Genomic DNA, 14,915 nt, shown 5'->3' with positions numbered 1-14,915 from the left:
GAGTTCCTCCATCTATTTTCTGAGAAAAAAAGCCCTGGGTTAATTTAACCCTGGACCTCATGCAACATGGATTTTATTTCTCTCCACTCTTCCTCCAGACTGTGGGACCTTGATTACCAAATGAAATGCAAAATTTTCCACAGTCCGTGATAATTTGGGAAGCCATGCCATGCTAGTGTTTGTCCACTGTGTTTTATCACTTTCAAAGTCAGCGCAGCCCTCAACCAGGAAATTCTAAAGCACTTCATGCTTTTCTCTGCTGACCAACTTTATGGATATGCTGATTTGCTGATTTAATTTTGCCTGCCCACACTGCCAAAAGTATCAATACCTGGTTTAATGATCATTGTATCACTGTGCTTGATTGGCCAGCAAATTCGTCTCACCTAAACCCCATAGAGAATTTGTGGGGTATTGCCAAGAGGAAGATGAGAGACACCAGACCCAACAATGCAGATGGGCTGAAGTCACTATGAAAAAAACCTGGGCTCCATAACACCTCAGCAGTGCCACCGGTTAATCACATCCACGCCAGCGCACACTGATGCAGTAATTCATACAAAAAGAGCCCTGACAAAGTATTGTGCATACTATACTGTTCATGGATATACTTTTCAGTACGCCAACATTTCTGTATTAAAATCCTTTTTTTTTTTTTTTTGGTCTTTTTGGGTTTTCACTATCTGTAAGCCATAATCATCAAAATTAAAAAATAGAAAGCTTGAAATATTTCACTCTGTATGTAACACATCTATATATAATATATGAGTTTCACTTTTTGAATTAAATTATTGAAATAATTTAACTTATTGATGATATTCTAATTTTATGAGATGTATATATATATATATATATATATATATATATATATATATATAAATGTAGCTCCCTACAGGTAGGTGCTAGGTAAATGCATAGTGAGCCTTGTCTGCCTAACAGCAGGACCATGACTGCTTTCTGGTTAGGGTGGCATGGCTTCCAGGTGTGTCTGCTGAGAGGGGAGTCTCCCCACTGGCTCTGTGAGAGGCTTTTCATAAGGCAGTGGAGGAAACCCAATCAGGCACACATTCAGGCTTGTAACTACCCCAGAAGGCAGATTCTGCTGCAAATGATTCTGGGAGTGGGTATAAGTCCGAGGGGAGTGCGTGACTCAGTGTCTTTGGCGGGAGGCGGGTGGCAGGACGGAGAAAACGGCTGTCTCTCCTCCTGTTTGAAGAAGTGGATGTCTCGGGGTGCTGTCTGAGAATCCAGAGGATGCTGAGTTGAGCTGCGGGGATCTGGTGTGCTGAGAACCAGCGGAGGGAAAGAGGGGTCCAGTCCCAGGAAAGCATACACAGGTCGTGAGTACTGAGGATTGCCCCTGGGGGTCTGCCTAGTGTCAGTGGGGACCACTCCGGAGAAGGTTCTAGGATCCAAGTGTCAGCTAGCTGTAAAGGGGGTACCTAGGTAGAGGAACCTGAAGTGAAAGAGGGGGTACCTAGTCAGGGGACCCTGAAGAGTTACAGGGGGTGCCTGCAGTTTGGGCCCTGAAGAGTCAGTGCACAGTGTGTAGTGCATCAGTTAAGAGTTGCAGCCCTACAGGAATTCACAACAAGCTACCTCAAGCCAGTGCAAAGCTGGAGGGAGTAGTCAGTAACTTGTGAGTGCCAGCAGTGTCAGAAGTTCAATATTCTACAGTCCTGGATCTTCTAGACTTAAGTCGAAGTTCCAGCACAGCTTTCAGTGATACAGTGTGTTCAAAGCGCCAGTAAGCGTTGGCTAGCGTCAGTCGAGCCAAAGGAGTATCCCACTCATTCCCTTCTCCCATCCCCTAAAAATACAATAAAACAACCAAACAAAGATGCCGGAGTTGTCAATGTCTCAGTTCTCACACCTAGGGTCGCAGCTCACATGGGCTGGAGAGGTAACCGGTAACAATGGCAGACCCACATCAGGCCCAATGCCTGGAAAACCTGCTACATATATACACACACACACACACACCTTAGTACCAAATGAGCATTGTTTAAATGCCTTGGCCTACCTGAAAATGTTTGCTGACCATGTCTATCACTTTATGACTACAGTTTACCCATCTTCTCATAGCTACTTCCAGCAGGGAAATGCACCATGTCACAAAGCTCAAATCATCTCAAACTGGTTTCTTGAACATGATGACAATGAGTTCACTGTCCTCCAATGGCCTCCACAGTCACCTGATCTCAATCCAATAGAGCACCTTTGGGATGTGGTGAAACAGGAGATTTACATCATGGATGTACAGCTGACAAATCTGCAGCAACTGCATGAAGCTATTAGGTCAATATGGACCAAAATCCATGAGGAATGTTTCCAACACCTTGTTGAATCTACACCATGAAAAATGAAGGAAGTTCTGAAAACAAAAGGGGGTACAACCTGGTACTAGCAAGTTGTACCTAATAAAGTGGCAGGGGAGTATACTAAATTTAGTTTTTGGCCTCCCAGGGAGACACATTTTGATTAGCCAGGTCTGCTCTGGGCCCCAAATGTATTGGCTCAATTGCTTCCCCCTGTCTCCCAGGTTATCCTGAGACATAGTGGGTGGGAGAATCATGACCCCCAGCCTGCATATTAATATCTCCCAAATCTTGGTTGTTATACAGGTGCTGATAGACCAGAGCAGAGGTCTCTTGGTCCTGGAGGAGTAAGACTCAGCCTTAGGGCAGTGGCACCCCTGGGAGATTCACCTTGAACTGCAGCATTTCTGTGGGGTCCCAACTGCATTTTGGTTGGGGGACATCTGCCCTATCCTTCTGGGAGTGCTTTCCAAAAGTCCACTACAGATCTGGTACATAGGCCACTGAAGTGCTGAAGTTTGCTAAACCTGCATTAGGCTGTATGCAAATCAGAAGCAGTGAGTACTTGCCTGTTCGATCCATAGACTTTCCTTTGGAAGACCTTTAGTTACTAACCTTTGCATTTAGGGCTACATATCTTTTGGGATTCCTGTTTGTTTGGTGCTCAAGGGGGTGTTTTCACCCTGAAGTTTTTTTTTTTTTCCAAAATATCTTTATTGAGGATTAACATGAAAAGAAACTAACATACAGCAAATTCACAGTAACGTCTGTGTTACCAGGTGTGATGAGACTTCAAACATATTCTGACATCAATAAAACTTTAGGAGTCAAAAAGCAGTAACAATACGTGATGTAGCATATTTTAAGGGGGAAAATACAAAATCTTAATAAATCACATTGAAAATCGTAAGGAATAAGTCTGCTCAAATAACTGACCTTAAATCTTGAAAAGATCAAAAGAGAGTGATATATAAAAAAGGTTACAGAGGGTAAACATTTTTTGAGTAGGTGTACGGGTTTAACAAGAGGTTCTATAAGTATGATGTATTTAACCATATAATCAGTTCAAAATAAAGAGCGATAGAATAAAAATTGAAGGGGTGTTAACAAGACTCATTTAAGTGGGATAATATAGCCTGATGTATGACGCAGCTCCCTGGATGGAAGGGGAGTTCGTCCCTCACACCTCACAGGATGTAGGGTGCTTGCCCCCCCCCATGGCGGGAGCAGCGTGTTTTGCTGAAGGGAAAAGTGCAGAAAGAAAAAAAAAAGAAAAAAGATGTAATGATTCACTTTGAGGAAAGGAGAGGGGAGATGGGGAAGAGGGAGAGAGGGGGGAGGGAAGGAGGGATGAAAGGGAGGTGTAGGAGGGGTCCCAGTCTCTGTCCTCGATGGGATAAACGGTTAGGAATCAGTGGAGGTGTAGATGAGTATTAATAGTACTAGAATTATAGTACATAGTTGCCAGGGTGTGAGTGCATGATAGAAGGATATAGAGTACCTCTCAAACTCAGCCCTTTTTTAGGGGTGAGAGGAACTCGTTTTAGTGCTGAGGATAAAGTTATTATTTCTGTCTGAGCTACATTCGTATGGGGAGAGAAGTAGTGTTTCTCATGGCATTTGAGGTTTGTGTATTATTTTGTTGTGGTTCTTTACAAAGATTGGCATAGGCTTCAGAGTGACTATAAAAGGTCCATGGGTTCCATATTTGTGCATATTTTTCAGTGGTATCTCCTGCTATGGAAATTAGTTCTTCCATTTTTGCTATTTTCTCGATTCTATGTAGCCATTCTGTCATGGATGGGGGGGGGGTGTCTTCCAGTGAGTAGGAATACAGATCTTAGCTGCATTAATGAGGTAAGGGAGTAAGCTTTTGTGGTATCTATGCGGGGGCATATCCGAATGGTGGAGAAGAAATTATGTCGGAGTGTAAGGTATGGGGGAAAGAGTCAGCGAAGAAGCTATGTTGTGTACTTGCTTCCAAAATGGCTGAATCATGGGACATGACCAGAGCAGGTGAATTAATGTACCAGGTTCCTTACAGCATCTCCAGCATTCATTAGGAACATCTGGGTAGAATTTATTAATAATTGAAGGTGTTCTGTACCAGCGGGTCATGGTTTTCTAACAATTTTCTTATAGGGAAACATTAAAAGAGCTTTTATGTGTGTTGGTGCAAATGTTTTCCACTGTTGGTCAGAGATAGAAATGTGCAGATCATTTTCCCAGGCTATACGTGTTCTATCGGTAGCTGTAGGGGTTTTTGTGAAGAGTAAGTTGTAAACTGTGGATATTAGATGCCTTTGTGGAGATGTTGAGGTACACAATTTTTCAAAGAGTGTTAGCTCTCTAGCAAGCGCTCCGGTTCGATTTAGAGAGGAAAGAAAGTGGCGTATTTGGAAGTATATCCAGTTAGGTATGGGGGGGAAGTGTTGTCAGATTTAAGTGCAGTACGATCCAGAATAACTCCACGTTTGTAGAATTGATAAGCTCTGATGGATTTAGCTCTTTGTAGGTCTATGAGAAAATTTTCAGTCATTCCTGGGCTAAAGTGAGGGTTGAGGTTTAACGGAGCTAAAGGCCCTGGATTAGATGATAGGTTTGCATAATTACATGTGTCTTTAAAGCAGGACAAAGTGGTATTGATCAGGGGGTGTTTCTTCAATGAGCTAGGTGTATGAGTGTGATCTATCTATGGGATGGTGTATAGGGGTGTGGTGGAGAATGCGTCTTCCAACGTTATCCAGTCTTTACACGATCTATGTATATGCCAATCTACTAGTCTCGTAAGGTGACAGGCCCAGTAATATTTTTTGAGGTCTGGAAAGCCGATTCCTCCTATCGATTTCGGCTTTGTTAAGAGATCATATGCGAGTCTGGGACGTTTATGACACCACAAGAATTGTATACAAATTGATTTGAAGGTTTTGAAGAAGGATGGGGGAATTTCAACAGGGATAGTCTGGAGTAGGTATAACACTCAAGGCAGAATGTTCATTTTTATTATCGCGGCTCTTCCGAACCATGAAAAATGAGGTTTATTCCATTTTTTGATGTCGTCTTTTATAGTTTGGAGAATAGGAGTAAACTTTTTAGGGAAAATGTCAGATAGATTAGTCGGTATGTAAATGCCTAAATATTTAATAGTGTCAGGCGCTCATTGAAATGGGAAGTTACGCTTACATTGGGAGATTTTATCCTGGGGCAAGGAAACATTTAGGGCTTGGGATTTTGAAAAATTATTTTGAAATTTGAAATGTTTTTAAAGTTTTGAAATTCTTTCAGTAGGGTTGGGATAGATACAAGAGGTTCGCAGAGGAATAGTAGAATATCGTCTGCGAATGCTGCGATTTTATATGTGCGCGATTTAATAATGATGCCACGGATGTCTGGATTGTTATCTAATGAGCGTAGGAATGGTTCTAGCATGAGAATAAACAGTATGGGAGATAGCAGGCATCCCTGTTTCATTCCATTGGAGATAGAGAAGGCGTTTGACAGGTGGCCATTCACCCTTACACTAGCGGATGGAGTAGAATACAGTGACATAATGTAATTGATCATTTTGTCTTGAACTGAAGTTTTGGTTCAGTTTAGAGTTCTCATCGTTCAAGATGAGAAGTTCACCAGACCAATATGATCTTTGCGGTATATAAATATGTAGTAAATCTTAGTAAATATCTCCTCATCTTTAGTATTGACTTCTCAGAGTGAAACAAATAAAAAGTGACAGCTGTGTTGCCAATTTTAAAAGAAGCAAGCATGAATTTGCAGTTTTCCTTTTAGGCCCCTTTCACACAGGCTTTCCGATCTGGTCCACCTGTCAGTTTTTCAGGCGGACCTGATCGGATGCTCCATGCAGCCCTATGGAGCAGCGGATGTGAGCGGAGACATCTAATTATTAGAAAAAATTGCTATTACTATTATGTTAAATAATTAAATAATAAAATGATATAAGTGAAACATAATGCTAACACTGTTATGGTGGAATTCAAACAATACAAAATAAAATTATATAACGATAACGAACAATAAGATAAAAAATAATAATTAAAATAAAAATGATATAAAAAAAATGAGAATAATAATAATACTAAAAAATATAAAGACAAAAAAAAAAATAGAAAGAAAAAATGAAAAAAAAAATAAAATAAAAAAATGAATAGTAAAAAAATAATAGTAATAAAATAATAAAAAATATTGAAAATTCTAAATAAAATAATACATATTGATGAACCAAGAATATAAAAATTGGAAAAAGGGTAAAATCATGCAAAAATTTGATAAAATTGTGCATTTCTATTTCCTCATTTAACCCATTTGGGGAGAGCGTATTGAGCTTAAAAATCCAGAATGCTTTGCTCTTACAACCTTTTGTTACTTGTTAGGGTTTTTCCGGAGATATGTTCAATTGCCAGAATTGTCAAACCTTTATAATCTTTATTATGGTGAAACAAAAAATGTTTGGGCACACTATGTTTATCACTTCCACCCTTAATTCGTTTTCTGTGTTCACCTATCCGTACCTGCAATGTGCGTGTGGTGCGGCCAACATAAAGTAGAGTACAGGGGCATTTTACTAGATAGATGACAAACTCAGTGAAAGGTTCCTAAAAATCAGAACACACTCTGGATATTCGATCCTATTTTGATAATAGGGTAGGGACTTTCTTGTGCCCTGTGAGCAGGTGATTAACGTGATCACCTGCGCCTCCAAGGACACCATCCAGCTCAACGCTGATGCATGCCATTGGAATGCCGTTATAATGTTCCACCACGCCATTACTTGGCCATTACTACAGCTGAGGTGCTGTTTCTTCCTCCATGGCTTCACACAGCTCTGTGAGATCTGGCAGCTGCGGGGCAAGTATACAGACTCGGCTGTGATCTAGTGCCACATTGCCATTTGATGTTCTTTGCTTTTATGGAATAAATGGTTTTAATTGACTTTTCCTATGTGGAGTGTTTACATTCAGGACACCAACATTGGCATATTGCTATTTTATACCCTGCACTTTTATTCAAACCATCCTTGAATAATAGCCTCTACCAGAAGCGCTTCTTCCTTTCCCCAGTTGCTACTTTCTGGGAATGCCTACCAATTTTAAAATAAACACAGCCATGGCAGCAATATAACATACATGTAAACTGTGGGGTTGAGGTCTCTTTCACACAGGCACCTCGGGGGGGGGGGGGGGTTAAACTAGGTGAGCAATTGTTTTTTTTTTTATAAAAGGTCAAAAGAATGTGCACTTTGTGCAAGAGCAGTTGCTCCAGGACTTAGCAAATGCATTAATCACTTGCCCACTGCTCACTGTGCTGCTACTGCGGCAAAGTGGCTCGTTAACATGTGGCGACGTAGACCTACGTCACCAGACTCTCCCCTCTCTCGCCGGAGGGCCAGGGGAGGAGAGGCGGTGATCACTGCCTCTCTTCCCCGATCGTCGGGGATCGAGTGAGGAAATCCGCCCGCTTGTGTAAACAGACAGTCACAGATTACAGGATTCAGCATAGCTGAACCTGCGATCTGTGTCTGTGTCACACAATCCCCTCCCCCCACACACGTCTCTGCCAGTGTCATTATTACAATAACAGTGCATATTTATGGCACTGATTACTGTAGTAATGTCACTGGTACCCCCAAAAGTGTCAAAAATGTCAGTCAGGGGTCCGATCTGTCCACCGCAATGTCGCAGTCCCGCAAAAAAATTGCAGATCACCGCCATTACTAGTAAAAAAAATAAACAATAAAAATGACATAAATCTTTCCCGTAGTTAGTAAACGGGATAAATTTTGCGCAAACCATCAAAACTATCAAAATACGCTTATTGTGATTTTTTTTACCAAAAATATGTAGCAGAAAACAAATTGGCCTATAATGTTAAAAAAATTTGGATTTATTAATTTTTTTTTTTGAGAATGTTATATATCAGAATGTAAAAAATATTGTTATTTTTTTTCAAAATTGTCGCTCTTTTTTTCAAAAATTAAAAATCGCACAGGTGATCAAATACCACCAAAAGAAAGCTCTATTTGTGGGGGAAAAAATGACATAAATTTATTTTGGGTACAGCGTCACACGACCGCGCAATTGTCAATTAACCACTTGCCCACCGCTCACATGGAGCATACTGCGGCAAAGTGGCTCGTTATCGTCCAGCGACGTAGGTCTACATCGCTGGACTCCTCCCCTTGTGGGCGGCGCGCAAGCCGCCGGAGGCTCGCTCCCACTGTATTCAGACACAGCGGGAGTCGGGCCAGGGGAGGAGAGGCGGTGATTACCGCCGCTCTTCCCCGATCGTCGGCGATCGAGTGAGGAGATCCGCCCACTTGTGTAAACAAAGCGGGTGGATCTCCTAAGTGACAGGCAGTCACAGATTACAGGATTCAGCATAGCTGAACCTGCGATCTGTGCCTGTGTCACACAGTCCCCTCCCCCCACACACGTCAGTAAGCACCAGGCATACAATAATCCCTTGATCACCAATAAAGGTTAACCCCTTCCCTGCCAGTGTCATTTTTACAGTAACAGTGCATATTTATAGCACTGATTACTGTAGTAATGTCACTGGTACCCCCAAGTGTCAAAAATGTCAGTTAGGAGTCCGATCTGTCCGCCGCAATGTCGCAGTCCCGTAAAAAAAATCGAAGATCGCCGCCATTACTAGTTAAAAAAAAAACAATACAAATGAAATAAATTTCCCGTACTTAGTAGCTGCGATAAATTTTGCGCAAACCAATCAAAATACGCTTATTGCAATTTTTTTTACCAAAAATATGAAGCAGAAAACAAATTGACCTAAACTGTTAAAAAATTTTGATTTTTACATTTTTTTGGGGGAGAATTTCATATAAAAAAATTTGAAAAATATTGTTATTTTTTCAAAATTGTCGCTCTTTTTTTGTTTATAGTAAAAATCGCACAGGTGATCAAATACCACCAAAAGAAAGCTCTATTTGTGGGGAAATAAAGGACATAAATTTAATTTGGGTACATAGTTGCATGACCACACAATTGTCCGTTGAATCAACGCAGTGCCGAATCGCAAAATATAGCCTGGTCAGGAATGGGGTAAAATCTTCCGGTCTTAAAGCGGTTAAAAATACGCTCATTGAGAATTTTTTTGTCAAAGACATGTAGCTAAATACATTTTGGCCTAAATATATGACAAAAATTGAATATATTGGATATTTTTTAACTGTACTGTAACTGTAAAAAGTAGAAAATGTCAATTTTTTGCTCTTTTTTTATTAATATCACAAAAATGAAAAGCGCAGAGGTGATCAAATACCACCAAAAGTAAGCTCTGTTTGTGGCAAGTTGCAAAAAGTGGCCTGGACGTTAAGCAGGAAAATCCTCCGGTGGTAAAGTGGTTAAAGCTTCACTTTGCAAAGAATACCCAATCACATGCAAGGAAAAAAAAAACAGCATTTTGCTTGCAAATGATTGGATGATAAAAGTCAGCTTCTACTCATTTATTAACCTCCTTAGCGGTAATCCCGAGCTTGACTCGGGGTGGAGTTTTCATTGCAGGAGCGGTAACCCCGAGTCACGCTCGGGGTGGATTGCAGAGAGCGCAGCGGTGTTCTCTTACCTTATCCTGGCGATCCAGCGATGATCTCCCATTGCTGAGATCGCCAGCCGAGAGTCCCGCCGCTCCTCCGTCCCTCCGTCGGTCTGATCACTTCCTAGTTCCGTTCCCAGCAGCAGCAATGCTGCATGGGAGCGGAACTAGGGAGGGAAATTCAAAATAAAAAAAAACGTTACACAAAACACATTTTATATTATATTATATATATATATATATATATATATATATATATATATATATATATATGCGCATGTATATATATATATATATATATATATATATATATATATATATATATATGTGTGTATATATATATATATATATATATATATATATATACACACACACACACATATATCTATATATAATATATAATGCATGAATTATAATCTAGTCAATAATATAATTTTATTATATATATTATATATTATATAATAAAATTATATTATTGATTAGATTATAATTCATGCGTTTGTGTTTAAAATTTATCACATCTGGGATGTCTACTAGACTCTTGTTTTGGTCAGGTTTAAGTCAGTAATTACTAAGAATTGTAGGCCTATAATACATAACGCCAAATTTCCATGAAAACAATTGTACCGCTTTTGGTATGTAATTCCGGACATAATCATACCGCCAGGGAGGTTAAGTTCTGGAGCAACTGCACTTTGCAAACTACACAGTCTCTTCGCCTTTAGTCAATCAACCCCCCAGCTTTACTGTCCTCTTGAATTCTAACATTACAGCCTGACAGGGCTGTACACATGCTACAGCCATAATGCTTTGCTTCGTAACCACAGCGTTTTTACCTGGGGCTGCAGAGTTTGACAAATGGCACTGCATGTTAATTTGACAATTAAGGGTCAGTCCTGTAATGTAAAATTGGCATTTGGCAATAAAAAAAAAAAAACAGGGATTAGGAGGCGGCGGTATCGTACTCCAGAATGTCTGCTAACTGATGCTATGCTACCTTCTGAAAGGTGATCTGCTGTGAATTGCTTTTCAGAGGGTGGTAAGCATTACCACCAGTGTGAAAAAGCACTAGCAATCTGTAAGAAACTGTCCAAACTCTAACTCAAACACATGGGTAACTCATCCCACCTTGTGTCATCTCCCCAGTTAGGAGTACGTTAGTGTGTGTGTGTTTTACAAACGTAGCCAAACAGAATTCAATATATTTTGGCAAGTAAGACCGTTCACTTATATGCATTCCAGTTTTGTTTTAAACTGTAGAAGTTCTGCTTTATATTCAATAAACTTTTTTCCAACTCCAATTGTCAAAATGTTCTGTTTTCTTGCAGTTAAAAAAAATATCCTCTGAGAAAAGAGAAGGTCATCCAACTGGAAAAAAAAAATGAAACTTTATAATTCCAAGCGTGTTTGCTCAGCAGTTTTAAAAAGGCTAGTTTCAAATGGCTTGTCATTATACTGTATCTTGCATGTCTAGACCACCTTGCACTTATTCCTCCTCTCCTCATGCTGTTTGGAATTTGTTTTAAGGGCACAATCTGATAAAGCACTTTGACATTTTGCAGTCTGGTTTTTATAACAGCTATGAGGTTTGTTGTTATTACTTTACTTCATACACACAAGTATAATTTCACTGAAGAACTGCAAAAACAAGCAAAACATGGCATGGAGTCTTTCAGAATAAACATGGTTCTTGCAGTAATTTCTCTATGTTCCATGTTATTGTCAATCTCAAGAAGACCATTATTGTTTTCACATGTCACATGCGAACTAGATTTCTAATACAATAACATTTGTAAATATAACCCACGCTTTATTGTAATCGGGAATACTAAACTCTCATCCCAATCATTCTGTTTAGCTGGTGTGGTTCGTGTTATATTTATCTTATAATACATACTTCTATATACATGAAATACAACCCAATTTGTTCTTTAAAGAATTTATGCAAATAGATATGTGATTGCTAAACCTTAAAGCGGACTTCCGCTCAAAAGTGGAACTTCTGTTTATCTGTCTGCTCCCCCCCTCCGGTGCGCCATATTTGGCACCTTGCGGGGGGGGGGGGGGGGGGAGAGCGGGTACCTGTCTTTGACAGGTACCCTGTCCCCGCTTCTGTCGTACCTCGCCACAGTACCTAAGAAGTTAAGCCCCCTCCTCCTTCCTCTGCTTCTAGGCCAATAAGAGAACGCAGCGCTCTTCGTGCAAGGCTTCACTGCCGGGTTCCCTTACCGGCAATGGCAGCGGCAGCATCGGACAGCCGATGGAAACTAGCTGGGGTGCCAACATCACTGGGCTCCAGGACTGGTAAGTGTCCTAACATTAAAATTTAACAGCTACAGTATGTGTAGCTGCTGACTTTTAATTTTGGGGGGCAGAACACCGCTTTAACTATGTATCCAGAGATCCTTATGTCAATCACCATGCTCATATACTATTATTTTTGCCCTCAACATTATATGCATAGTAAAACAGCCCATAGCGTGCTTTTCATTTCATCATACATGTATAGTTATATTCCAGGAATGAGCTGACATTTTTTTTCCAAAAAAAAAAAAAGGTGAAAATGTGTATATATATATATATATATATATATATATATATATATATATATATATACAGTTTAATAGTACTTACAGATTCTCAGTGAGGCTGATTTATTGTTCAGCCTTAGGTGAGACATGCTGTTTGGTATTAATACTTTACTTCACAAGAAAAAATTTCATTTTTACAGGACATAAAATTATGTATTTTACTGTACATAAAAGTGAGCAAAGCATCATGGCATGAGTTCTTTAGGAATGGTGATTTCTGTATTTTATGCATGAATCACATAAGGCAAACTAAAAAAAGAGATTTAAATTATTGTGTGTCCTATGCAAACTAAAAACTGATTACATTTTTATCATAAATATATCTGTAAAAAAAATACAAACTTCCCTGTAGTCAAATTTAGAAAAATGAAAACCCTTCTACCAAGCAGGATACTCTATCAGCATGGACTGTGCTATATTTATGGTATTGAATACACCCTTTAAACACTTTTCCATGCACATCAAACCTCATCCTTCAGTTTTTTAGCAGACTGAATGCTGACACCATATACAGTATATATATATATATATATATATATATATATATATATATATAGTGACAGGAAGTCAGGTAAATCTGTGGATGTAGTCACAGACAGGAGATACATTTCCACCTGGTTTAGAAAATTCACCAATTACTATAGGGTGTCGGCTGCAAAGGTAGCCAGAACTGTCTAAGGAAGTTGAAAGGCCTTCAGCTGTTCGGAATGAGGAAGTTAAGGCCTCTATAATTTGTCCAAAGGAAGTCCTATTGATTGCTGCCTCCTGACGCTGTGTGAAGCTGGGGAGAGGAGGACAGTCAGATGTGTGCCTCCCGACGCTGTGTGGGCATGGGAGAAGGGATGCCCCCTGAAGCTGTGTGAGCATGGGGAAGACCTCCTGAAGCGATGTGCGCTGAGGAGGGTAACAAGTGCGAAGACTACTCAAGGATCGTTTCTATGTGAAAAGAAACCAATGGACATTTCCTGTGTGAAGGGGAAATTAATTAAGACTGAAGACTACTCAAGGTGAGGTCTTGGACTATTTCTATGTGGAAAGAAATAAATGCACTGTTTGCTATGTGAAGAGACAAGCAAAGGAATGGTTGCTATGTGAAGAAACAAACAAAGGAATGTGTTCTATGTGAAGAGAAAAGGGACATGTTAAATGGACATTTGTTGTGTGAAGAGAAAAAACATGGACTATTGAGTGTCTGCTGTAGGATCAGCAAAGTTTGCCAGACAGTAGGTTGGAGACAGACTTCATTAGATAGGTTCCTGTGTGTGAGAAGGTAGCTGCCCACAGTGGCAAGGATTTATTTTGTGTTTTATTTTATTTTGATGTTTTTGAGGCTTGCACTTGTGTTAAGAAAATTCAAGAATAAAACCTTACACTGTTTGCAACCACTTCTCGGCTATCTCCCTGTGTAACTAACCCCCCCAAGGGGTCATCCACGCCCGCCACCGAGCTAATCCCCTCACACTATATATATATATATATATATATATCTCCTGGCTCTGCATCATGCCATCAGACTATGGGGTCAACTCTGCCCCTTGACCCCCATAGGACATCCCTGAAATAGCATAAAAAGCAGGCAGTGCCTGGTGGAGGTGTTCTTTTTTCGTCCTCGCTCCGGACACCTTAAAAATCCTTCCTTGTGGCCTTCCCAGGTTTTCAGCCTCTCCTGGGCAAGAAGACCCCCTCTTATGGGCTGTAAATCTCCCTCGATGGTGGGTTCCCCTTGATCCTGGGGGTAGGTTACATTGCAGTATACATTTCTGCATTTCATACTGATACCATTACTTGACAGTTAAAACTGCCACAGATGCCGTATTCCAGTGGAGGTTCTTTCCTCGCTTTTGTTACAGTATGAATGATGACATGAAGCTGGCTGGCGATTTTTTTTTTGCTGTATTTTTCTCCCCTTAAACAGGCTTGCTGGCTCTTGTAGTCCGCTAGGGATGGTGGTTTTGCATGCTCCAGTGTGGGGGGAGGGGGCCAGCCCAGGCTTCCTCTGATCACTATGGAGCTGTTGGGACGCTTTTAATCAGTAGAGACAGTCTTCAGGTGTGGCTGGCTTCCTTTTCCTCTATGGCTAATACGCTGTGTGTAACTGGGTCTCTGCTGCCCTCACTGTGAGTACATGCACATCCTGGTCTATTTTGCCTGTGTTGAAGCTTGGGGTATTTTTGTCTAAAGCTGCCGCCAGCCTCAAAGCACTGAAGATTTTTTGGGAAGGAATTAGTTTTGTTTTTCTTTATCTTTTTTGAAAAAAAAAAAGAGAGCAATGTATGTGGCCAGGACGGAATACATTTTCGTCAGTTGGTCACTCCGAATAGACCTGATCAAGTGTGGAGCCATGGTGTTGTGGGGATGAATGAGAACTATGTGCCCTGCAACCTCGAGTTCAATTCCCCAGGAGATCACTTACTGAAATATTGACAGGGCTGTGAATGCT

Source organism: Pelophylax lessonae (genome assembly GCF_965119305.1).
Source record: "Pelophylax lessonae genome assembly, chromosome: 1".
Classification (NCBI taxonomy): Eukaryota; Metazoa; Chordata; class Amphibia; order Anura; family Ranidae; genus Pelophylax; species Pelophylax lessonae.
The sequence above is the reverse complement of the archived record's forward strand: the minus strand, read 5'-3'. Positions refer to the sequence as shown.